At 34.2% G+C, this 11,370-nt stretch overlaps 1 long non-coding RNA gene across 1 annotated transcript; it reads right to left on the reverse strand.

Moving 5' to 3' along the window:
• Positions 1–4,153: 4,153 nt before the first annotated feature.
• Positions 4,154–7,874, reverse strand: LOC148788268 (uncharacterized). The gene is made up of 2 exons (XR_016065114.1): positions 7,588–7,874; positions 4,154–4,359 (listed from the first exon to the last, which is right to left on the reverse strand). It is a non-coding gene; the product is annotated as an uncharacterized LOC148788268 (long non-coding RNA).
• Positions 7,875–11,370: the final 3,496 nt, after the last annotated feature.

The following is an 11,370-nucleotide window of genomic DNA, read 5'->3' on the forward strand; positions in this document are numbered from 1 at the left end:
AGAGAAAATTTGGTAAGATCCTTTTGTCTTTCAGGCAACAGGGACTCATAGACAATGATAGCTTCTAAGGAATCCGAGGAGGAAATTATGAACCTTAAGGTAACACTACTGGAAATGAAATCTCTAGATATTAGCGAGGACAACAGACTTTCTCTTGAGAATGTCAAAAGGCTCATCCAGAGGAACTTCAGTGAAAACCCTCTGGCATGGTGGGAAAGGAACAAGATCGAAGCTACTCTAAAGCTAAAGGAGGAATGCAAGTATAGAGTACGTTCGATATAAACCTGTCCAGATGAGCATGGAAGACATTAAAGATATGCAGATGATTATCAAAGAGCATATCAGTCTTGGACTCATCGAGCCCGGAATCTCTACCTACAATAGCCCTAGATTTCTAGTAAGAAACCATGGTGAGATTAAAGGATATTTTAATATTGGGCTTATAAATTAAACTAGGTTTGATTTAAAGTCCACTAGATTTGGACTTGATTTAATTTTAATTACTCGAGCCCAGTCCATTAAAATACAAGTCCAAGGCCCTGTTTAGAACATGGCTAGGTTAAGGAGGAGCCAAAACACCTCCTTGAGTGTGGTGCGGCCGAACTGATGCCCTGCGGTGCACCAAAATCCGCTATAAGGTGGCTTTAAGGATGGTGGATGGTTGTTGGATTCTTGATATGTCAAAACTCCTTGGTATCTTGTGATTAGGTCACATATAAAGCCTCCTATAACCTCATAGCCGACCAGCAACTACTGCTCACACCATTCCACAAAATTTCACTCTCTTTTCTCTCTAAAAACCCTCTCAAGATCTTAGAGATCGAAAGAGGAACAAATGATCCAACATCCTTTAGTGGTGGTGTATCATTCTTTGGAGGATCTCTAGATTGAGATCTCACCCTGAACGGAGCTAAAAAATGAAGAGGAATCAACGCTTGTAGCCGTGAAGGAAAACGACAAGGGTAAAACTTCCATTTAAATTTGTTATTCCTCTTATCTTGTTTTCTTGTGATTGGCCTTCTTATTTTTTATTGTACACCGAATGCCGGGAATCTTAATCTGATAAAAATCAGATTTGCAATCAAATTTAGAAACACTTTTGCTCCTTTAATGTAATCTATTAAGTGTTCTCTACTAGGAATGTAATAACCATCAAACCCTAATATCTTATTAATGCCTTGATAGTTAATTACTAACCTGGGTCACCTCTCGCATGGAATCTTAGATGAAGAAATATATATGAAGCCACCTGAAGGATATAGTGTCCCTGAAGGGCATGTTTACAAACTAAAAAGATCTCTTTATGGCTTAAACAAGCCTCAAGAGAATGAAACTTAGAATTTACAACAAAATTGGAAAAAATTGGCTTCATTCAATCAAAACATGATCATTGTTTATTTACTAAACTAACAACTGTAGGATATTTTTTGTTTACTGGTACATGTGAATGATGTCTTAATTGGAGGTCCATTAAAGCCAGTACTTACAGAAAGTAAGCAATACCTAGACAGGTTTTGCACTATTAAAGACCTTGGACCAGCAAGGTTCTTCCTTGGTCTGGAAATTGCAGAGGTCTAATCAAGGAATTACAATCACTCAAACAAAATATATAAGAGAAATTGTAACAAATTCAGGACTTGTGCAGGCTAAAGCCACTTCAATCCCTCTGCCAATAGGTTTTAAACTCACTGTTTTTGAACAAGAACAAATGTCAAATCCTAAATCCTATAGAAGGCTTTTGGACAGACTATTGTACTTAGGGTTCACTAGGCTTGATATTTGCTATAGCACTCAACAACTTAGCCAGTTCATACAACACCCTTGCAAGGCACATTGGAACACAACACTTTATCTTCTGAGATATCTTAAAGGTACTATGAACAGAGGATTTTATTTTCCTTCAGAAGCAGATTTCAATATCATTGCATTTTGTGATGCAGATTGGGCTACATGCAAGGACACTAGAAGGTCCTTGAGAGGTTATTGTTTGTTCCTTGGAGAAAGTTTGATATCATGGAATACGAAGAAACGGACCACCGAATATCGAAGTATGGGATGAACTGCTTGTGAGCTTATATGGATATACAACCTTCTTGCAGACTTACAAATTACAGTACTACTCCAATTCCATTCTTTTGCGACAACCAAGTAGCCCTTTACATTGTAGCTAGTTTTGTCTACCTGAGAGAACAAAATATCTTGAAATAGATTATCATTTAGTATGAGATAAGTACAAAGAAGGATTCCCTGCCCCTAAACACATTCCAACCAAACATCAACCTGCTTATGGTTTAACCAAAGCTTTACCATGACCTCAATTTATGTCTTTCATCTCCAAGTTAGGACTCATCAACGTCCCACTGAACGGGGGTGTACAGAAGTAGTATGACACTAATTCTTGCCAACTTGCCAGCTCCATCGTATGAAGAAGAAATACAAGTACCAGAAGTAAGTATACATTTTGCTGAGGGCCGTTGATTTGCTTCATATCCTACAAAGTAAGATCATAATACGTGGCACAATGCAAGTGAACCCCTTCAGATAGGCAAAGGGATCTATTCAAACATTATAAATGGATCATGTATAGTTCATTTATGGTAAGACATTTATTACACTAAAATCTACATTAAATACATTGAGATTCTATCTCAAACCGTTTTACTGACTTAAATATTGGAGGATTTTAGTTGGAAACCTCCCAAGCCTAATGATTTGTTCTTTTCTCAGGTTCGGAAATCATTTCGAGAACGCGAGATAGCTGAGCGATCGGGATCAGATGCCAAAACTATAAAAATTATGAGGAGCATCAAATGGGTTGCACTATCACAAGGAACTCACGTTAGAGTGGGTAAGGGCACGGCCCGTGGTGATTCAAGCCTGAGATTGCGCACCTCAAAGGAGTTTCTTTTGCTTTTTAACTGACAGTATAAGATTATTAGTCTTGCCTCTGTTAGAATCTTCATTGTTACCGATACTTTCTTACAATAACTTTGTACTATATTTTTTCCATTCTTTCTTTTCAGTTATGATAAGTAATATAACTTTGTTAATTCTTTTTTTTTTTGGGGGAGTCGAATTTAAATTAAATATATGAGGACTATTTGCGAGATTTAGGACAATGAATACTAGGAGATGGAGTTTTTCATGTCAAGATTGGAGAAATTTCACTTACTTATTAGGTTTCATTTTTGACCCCCTTGACATATCAAAAAATCAAAAATTTCCTTATAAAATTTTTAATATAAAAAATCATCCCTATATTTTTAATAAATAATCACACTGCCCCCTGATCAATTTAAGCCTATTTTTTAGAAACAATGACTAAGATACTCCTTGTAAAAAAAAAGAATATGCACCGTTCTTTATTTTTTATATCTAGTCTGACATAATAAATTTATCAAAAAGTTTTTTAAACTGATATAAATTAGTTTCCTCCTCACAAACACATTTACACAGAAAAATTACAATAAATAAATTTTAACACTACACGAAAACAAAGAAAACAATAAATAAATATATATATATATATATATATATATGTACAATACAAAAAAAAGTAAACCTATAGCAAACGAATTTCATAAAAAATTCGTGGCAAAATAGATTTATCATGGACTTTTGCAATGGAATATTGTCCGTTGCTATAGTACGCTGCTATATAGAAATGAATTTTTCAGCAGTTGAAAAATTTTTACAATGATTTTTTATTCATTGTATATTTCCATTGCAAAACGTTTTTTTAAAGTTTGACTTTTCATATTTTCCAACGGTATATCAGTGGTAATATTGATAACCAATTCGTTTGCAAGAGAAAAGTTGTTGTAATATTGCAATGCATTTTCCCATCAATAGTCCATTGCAAATATTTTAATATGAGTCGTTGCAAAATAATTTTTATTTCCAAATGACACTAGAACGGAAGTCGTTGCAATATTGAAATACATTTTTTGCATCAATATTCCGTGCAAATTTTGTAACAAAATATTTTTTTAAAATCCGTTGCAAATCTTTTTTCTTTGCAGCGACATTTGCTAATCAATTGTAATTTTGTTCAAAATTTTTAAGTTTAATATTGAATAAGAACATTATATTTCATTTGACTCTAATAATCTATAAATTCAAATATAATAAAATATTTAAGCAAAAATAAATATAATAAACATAACTCAATACAACCGACAAAATAAAAATAATTCAATACAATCCACAAAATAAATGTGATATATTTTAAAGTATTCATAATTACAAAAGGGGATCAAATTCATTTTCACAATCTTCTGAAGGTGACTATTGGAATGGGATGACGAATTATTATCTCCGAAAGTATCTTCTGATTCGCTAGTATCTTCCTCTAAATCCCTACAAAATAACAAGTAAATAATTAGTAACAAATATGATATAATATTTATACATATTTTATTAACAATTCAATAATATAAATTATCTTACATGACATTCAATGGAATTGTTACAGAAAGGTCATCATTAGAGGGAACTTTAGGCACTGATACATAGGTGGTGGTGGTGGTGGTGGTGTTGAGGATATATGCAGGTGATGATAATAGAGCTACAAATGCAGATGAGGATGGCGTCTCTCAAGCTACAGGTAAAGGTGGAACAAGCAGTGGGGTGGATGATGATGTAATTCCTATGACCTTTACCCACTGGTACCGTATCTACATGAACTTCAAGTTTTACTTGAAGATTTTAAATTGGAAGTTAACTTAGTTAAATTAGTTTACTTAAAAGTTTTAAATTGAAAGTTAACTAAGTCAAAGTAGTTTATTCAAAGTATTAAATTGAGACTTTACTAAGTTAAATTAGTTTACTTGAACGTTTAAAGTTAAGAGTTAAATTGGTTTATTTAAAGATTTAAATTGAGTGTTAACTAAGTTTAATTAGTTTATTTAAAGGCTTGAAATTGAGAGTCGAACTCTTCACTACATACTTCTGGGGCACTACCGCTTCTCAGAAAAAAATTTACTAGACCAAATGGATTAATACTTGGTACCCTACTGCTAAGGGAAACCTTGACGTCAAAAACTTGAGAGACGTTGTTGAGGCATTCTAGCCAAACTTTGGTGGAGACTCAGATTGACTAACTCACTTTTGGCCCTCGACACACTAAACAAGTATTGAAAGAACAATGCCCCTTCTGCACCAAAGTTTCAAGGAGCGACTCACCTACTTGCAGAAGGCTTTGTAAAGTCCAACAGGCTGCTCAAAGCCACATTTTCTTGAGCTAGGGTACTAGAGAAGTCTCTTTTTGGCATGACTGTTGGAAGCAAGAAGGCTCACTTCATGATCCATGTAATCATGAAGACTCCATAAATATTCCTGTCAACTGGCTCTGGGAAGATGGAAGGTGGAATTTGAATGAACTGAACAAAACTGTTCCACATGACAGCACCAACCTCATTGCTGCAGCTCTTATTGTACATGGCCAGCAGCAACAACCCTTTTGGAAATCAAATAAAGAGGGTAGACTCACAACTTCACCGGTCTGGGAGGAAATCAGAGATCATAGAATTACCACTCCCATCGTTAGGAATATATGGACTCCATCATCACTAAGGACCAACTCCATAGTAAGATTACAAGGATTGTTAAACTCGATATTTTTGGTTTTCATAGTACTTCTAGTTTCAGTTACTTGCTAGTTGAAACTAAAAGTACTATGAAACCATGTCCTTCTGCTGTTTTGTGGAAGCATGTGATTCACTCTTGCAAACTGATTCACACTAGTCTATTCTTTGGGTCATTTGATTACAATCGTAAAGGAGTTGCTCTCCCTCCCACTGCTTGCCACAGTGTCATTTATTTGCACCTCTTTTCATTAGCTGTAATTGGAACTTGTCTGTTAGAGGTACCCTATTTTTTTGCTTGTTTCAGTTGATCTCTTGTTGCAAGGGGCTCTGACTAATGCTCATTTAGTGACATGGTTAATTTCTTTTAGCACTTTGAAGCTTTGTCTTCGAGCTTAGGTCACTAACTTTTGTTTTTGGCTTAACCACATTTTTTGTAAGGGGTAGTACTCTTCTTGGAAACTACGTGTTTTGTAACGATGATATGGTAGAGTCACATGACCACCTCTTCTTCCAGTGCAGATTAAGTAGACGATGCCTTAACTATGTTTGGCGTATTATTCGATTTCAGTGGCCTAATAGGGATTGGGCAAGAGATATTGAGTGGGCAGCAAGGAAGTAGCGAGGGAAGCACATCATCAATATTACATACCGTGCCTTACTTGGTGCAATTGTGTACCACATATGGAGGGAGCGAAATCTGAGACGATTTCAGCATGAGGAGAAGCAGCCTAGTATTGTAGCTACTTAATTATAAATGATGTTAGACAACGTATTCTTAGCGTTGAGTCAGCTAGTTCGATTAATACATATGCATTATATCGACTGTGGCACATACCTTGGCCTGACGAGGGTACCGCCTGAAAAAGAACATTGTTGTACTATACCTTTTACTTATTAATGAAAATTACATTTACCCAAAGTCCATTCAGTCTGGGAGGAAATCAGAGATCATAGAATTATCACTCCCATCTTTAGGAATATATGGACTCCATCATCACTAAGGACCAACTCCATAGTAAGATTACAAGGATTGTTAAACTTGATAATCTTAATTGCCCATGTTTTTGGTTTTCATAGTACTTCCAGTTTCAGTTACCTGCTAGCGAAAACTAAAAGTACTATGAAACCATGTCCTTCTGCTGTTTCATGGAAGCATTTGATTCACTGATTCTCACTAGTCCATTCTTTGGGTCATTTGCTTACAATCGTAAAGTAGTTGCTCTCCCTCCTGCTGCTTGCCACGGTGTCATTTATTTACACCTCTATAGTTGTAATTGGAACTTGCCTGTTAGAGGTACCCTCTTTTTTGGCGGTTAATTTCTTTTGGCACTTTGAAGCTTAATCTTCGTGCTTAGGTCACTAATTTTTGTCTCTGGCTAAACAATAGTTTTTGTAAGGGGTAGTACTCTTAGTTACGCTTTCTTGATCTACCATTGGAAGGGAGTAGTACTGTTTGTTCACATTTTGACAATTCTTGTTTGTAACGAGTAGTAGTCCTTATTTATGGCTTTCTAGGCATTTCTAGGGAGTTAGTTCTCCCCGTTGTAAATTTGGAGCGTTATCTGATTTAATATAGAAGGGAAGGGGATTAAAAAAAGCTCACCCCACCTTCGGGTGGTTTTTTAAAAAACAAAAATACCAAACAACTCAATATACCAAAAAATCAATATAACAAACAACTCATAATATACAAACAACTTAATATAACAAAAAACAATATACCAACAAATCGATTTACCAAACAACTCAATATACCACCAAATCAATATACCTAACAACTCACAATCTATAAAGATTTGTAAAAATAAAATAAGTACCTGGACGATGATGGAGTCAGAAAAAAAAAACTGTAATGAAATATAAAATTTGTAAAAGGTTAATTAAATCAGTATATATTAACTGTAAAAACCTAAAATGTGTCAAATTTCTAAAAGTTCATAATAAATTTTTAAAAGCTGTAAAAATAAAGAAAATTACAAAAAAACTATAAAATAAATACCTCAGGCGGCAGAGAGACGGCGACGACGGAAAGAAAGAGAGAAGAGAAGAAGAGGAGAAGAGAAAGAAAAAAGCAAAAGAGAAGAGAAGAGGAAGGAAGCCGGCTGAGGCAGCGAATGGTCGACGACAGTGGCGGGTCAACGGCTGTGGAAGAAACAAACTGAAAAGATGAGAATAGAAAGAAAAGAGAAAAAGAGAAGAGGAAGGACGGTGGCCCAGGCGGCGATGAGTAGCAAAGGGGAAGAAAGAAAAAAGAAGAGAGTTGGAAGAGAAAAGCGGTGAAAATGAAGGGAGAGGGAAAGAAAGAGGGGGAAATAAAAAATTGTGTAATTAAAAATTGATAGGAAAATTTTAGAGTTAATTTTGAATGAATTATTTAAAAAATAAATAATATTATTTATATTCAAAGATATTTATTAATCTTTTTGATGAAAAAGTTCAAAAAGTAATATTAGTTATAGAGTTAATTTTGTGTTTGAATCTTGATTTTTTTCAATTAAATTTAATATTATTATATTAATCAACAAAAATAATAGGAATTATGAATAGGAGTGATGTCCAATGTGAAGGATCGCATGGTATGGCGAGAAAACGCGCAAGCAGAAGCAGTAAAATAAAAACGCATAATAACAAAAATTTAAACGCATAGAAATAACGAATTCAAGAGGTGTACCCTTTAAGTTCCCAAGCGTTCAATGTAATATAAAATAAACGAACATGGGGCTGATGCAAAACTATAAAATCGAATATAAAGAGGGAGAACAACAATACCTACGTTTTTCACGATCGCTTGATCTTCACTTGAGACTCCAACATAGCAGCCCTCTAATTCGTTCACACCATACCGAAGTCGGGATCTTTACGTCCTCTTTGCTAGAAGAGAAGAAAATTGCATCTTAGTGCACAAAGAGAGTGGCGGATGAATTCTCTTGGTGGAAGAGGGGATTTTTTTTTTTTTTTTGTTGTGTAACAATGTTCATAATTATTTTTCAAATAATTATATTTATATATATATATATATACACCTTGTTTTATAATTAAAAGTATTTCTAAATACATCCTATTATCTATAAGGCATTTTTCTCTTTATTCCAAATAAAGAGATTCCCAAAATGGCTACAATTGTACTTTTCAAAATTACAATTAGCTAACCATTTATTTCCTTACATGAAATTTTTTATGGAATCAAAACAATTAGGCTTGGCAGATTTTTTTCTTAAAAATACAAGCCCAATGAATTTTTATTTAAATATAATTTAATTGAGCTCAACTTATAATTAATCTAATTAAATTCATAAGCTCAAATTATTCTTATTATTTAATAAGATCCAACTTATTAAATTATAAGGACAAGCCCAATACAAATTAATACCATTTTGGGGCCTTTTTTCATTTAATGGATATCTCTTTGTAAGTAATCCAATTACTTGTGAAATTAATTTCAAATTAATTCCTTGTTTATTTCCGATAATTTTTGTGTGACTCTTTAGATTCACATTTCAGCTAGACTCTCGTTAGTGTCTAACACATTTATTAATTACATCTAATTTAATTAATATTTCTTAATTAACCCTTATTCAAGAAAGCCCGTCACCATGGGGGTCGTCTAGCAACGGTCATGGCACTAGATACTAGGTGAATTACAGTGTGAACATTTAGGCTTTCGAGTATACGGTAAGGACCTTCTGTCTACCACCTCCCAGCTTTAGTCTAGGGCATGGAATTAGGTGTTGGTTTCCATCATTGACTAGGCATCTATGCTTAATACTTGAGATCGTGTTACGCTAAAGTTTCTCAACATAGGAACCTCCTTTTCCTATTCGATGAATGACAGTACCATGGATTCAAAAAGCATGAATGCATCTCCAAGTGCATAGGAGATACCTTAGTCACATACTGACAGGGGACGGATCCTCTTTTTGGAACTCACCGTCATTACTAAATACTCCGACTGTACTCGACAAGGCTTGTGACAATCATGTTTTTGACACAATTAAAAGGCACCTCGAAATGCGAGTGGATCAGCTTGAGAACGCGCAATCGAAAGCGGTGATAAAAATGCGTAAATTGAAATGGAAACATAATAAAATAATAGTTCCAAGGGGTGTACCCTTGGAGTTCTCAAGCGTTTGATGTAATTAATAACAGTAAACAACAATAATAAAATTAACGGGACTATTGGTTAAATAAAAACGAGTTTAAAAAATCATAAATAAAATTTACCTCTTTGATTTATTTCACAGCTCCTTCATTTGATTCGTTCACACAAAACTTCAACGTAGAAACTCTCCAAAGTTGCGCCCACACCACACCGAAATTGGGATCCCATAACCGTCTTTGCAAGAAGAAAATTAGGGAGAAAAATATACACCAAGTGTGTATTCAATAGGGGTGGCCGAGAGGTGGAGTTAGGATGTAGGAAATTATTTTGTGTATTCTGTATTCATTCATTAGTTAATCCAAATAACTAATACACATATATATACCTGAAAGAATCGGTATGGTTGTGGAATGCGTCGGAAGCGTGAAATAAAAATAATTAAAACGGTTCAAAGAGGTTTTCCCTTTGAGATTTTCGGACGGTGTTTCTCAAAAGCATAATAATCAATATATAAACATGCTAGACAAGTGGCTAGAGGATGAAACAAAAAGTATAGAAACAAAAACGAAACTTTATCTTTTTTTGTTTCTATAGGTGAGCAGCAACGTGCATTGGTTCCCTTTACGCTCTCCCATTCCGTTCACTTTAGGATCCAAATTAGAAACCCTCTAATTTGTCCACAACGCATTAAGGAAGAGATATAGTTCTTTTTCTACTGCGGGACAGAACAAAGAACAAGAAGAGAAACAACTACAGACTAGCTCTATTTTTTAGTGCTTTTGGAATTTTTTATGTTCTAACTTGAATCCAATTCAATATAGAACAAAAAAGAGAACATTTTTGGAGTGAAAAAAGAGCAAATTTCGTGGCTTAGGCGCTGGTCATACATCATGTGTGTAGTTTTGCATATTACATATAATTGAATTAAAAATTAAATAACTACCAAGTTTGCCTTCCAAGGCAACTTATACACACACATGCATATAACCTTTAACAATGATGAAATATCCATTCCATAGTGTTCATCATGGTGAGGAGTTTCAACTCTTTCTTTGCTTGCTCCAACCACCCTCAAATGGGCTTGGCCTTCAAGTATGCACCGGGTTTGATATAATCAAATTAAATCGAGCCCAACCAAAGTCCATTGGACAATAATTGATTAAATTAATTTTAGCCCAACTATGTTCGAAGATTCATTTAATCCAATTAAATAAATCTAAGCTCAAACTCTAGTTAATTGATCCAATCAATTAACTAAGGCAAACCAAATAAATTAATCCAATTAATTTGAAGGTTTTAAGCCTAAAATTAATTAATCCATCCATCAAATGGATTATTAAATAAAATGATCCAATCATTTCTATATTCTTCTTGATTTAATTTAATTCAATTAAATTAATTTGTTTCTTCTCGAATTAATTCCAAATTAATTCCACCAATTACATAATGATTTGTGTGTGACTCTTTAGGTTCACCCTCAACTAGACTTAGGCATTGTGTTCAATACAAATAATTAATTAAATCTAATTTAATTAATTATTTTTAATTAACCATTAATAAAAAATGCACATCATTATGGATGCCGTCTACCAACAGTCCATGGCACTAGAGTAAAGTGAATATTGGCGTGAACATTTAGGCTCTCGAGTTCCATACAAGTATGGTCTTTCCGTCGACCATCTC

This window comes from Sesamum indicum, linkage group LG4 (genome assembly GCF_026168435.1).
Source record: "Sesamum indicum cultivar Baizhima isolate 11 linkage group LG4, ASM2616843v1, whole genome shotgun sequence".
Taxonomy (NCBI): domain Eukaryota; kingdom Viridiplantae; phylum Streptophyta; class Magnoliopsida; order Lamiales; family Pedaliaceae; genus Sesamum; species Sesamum indicum.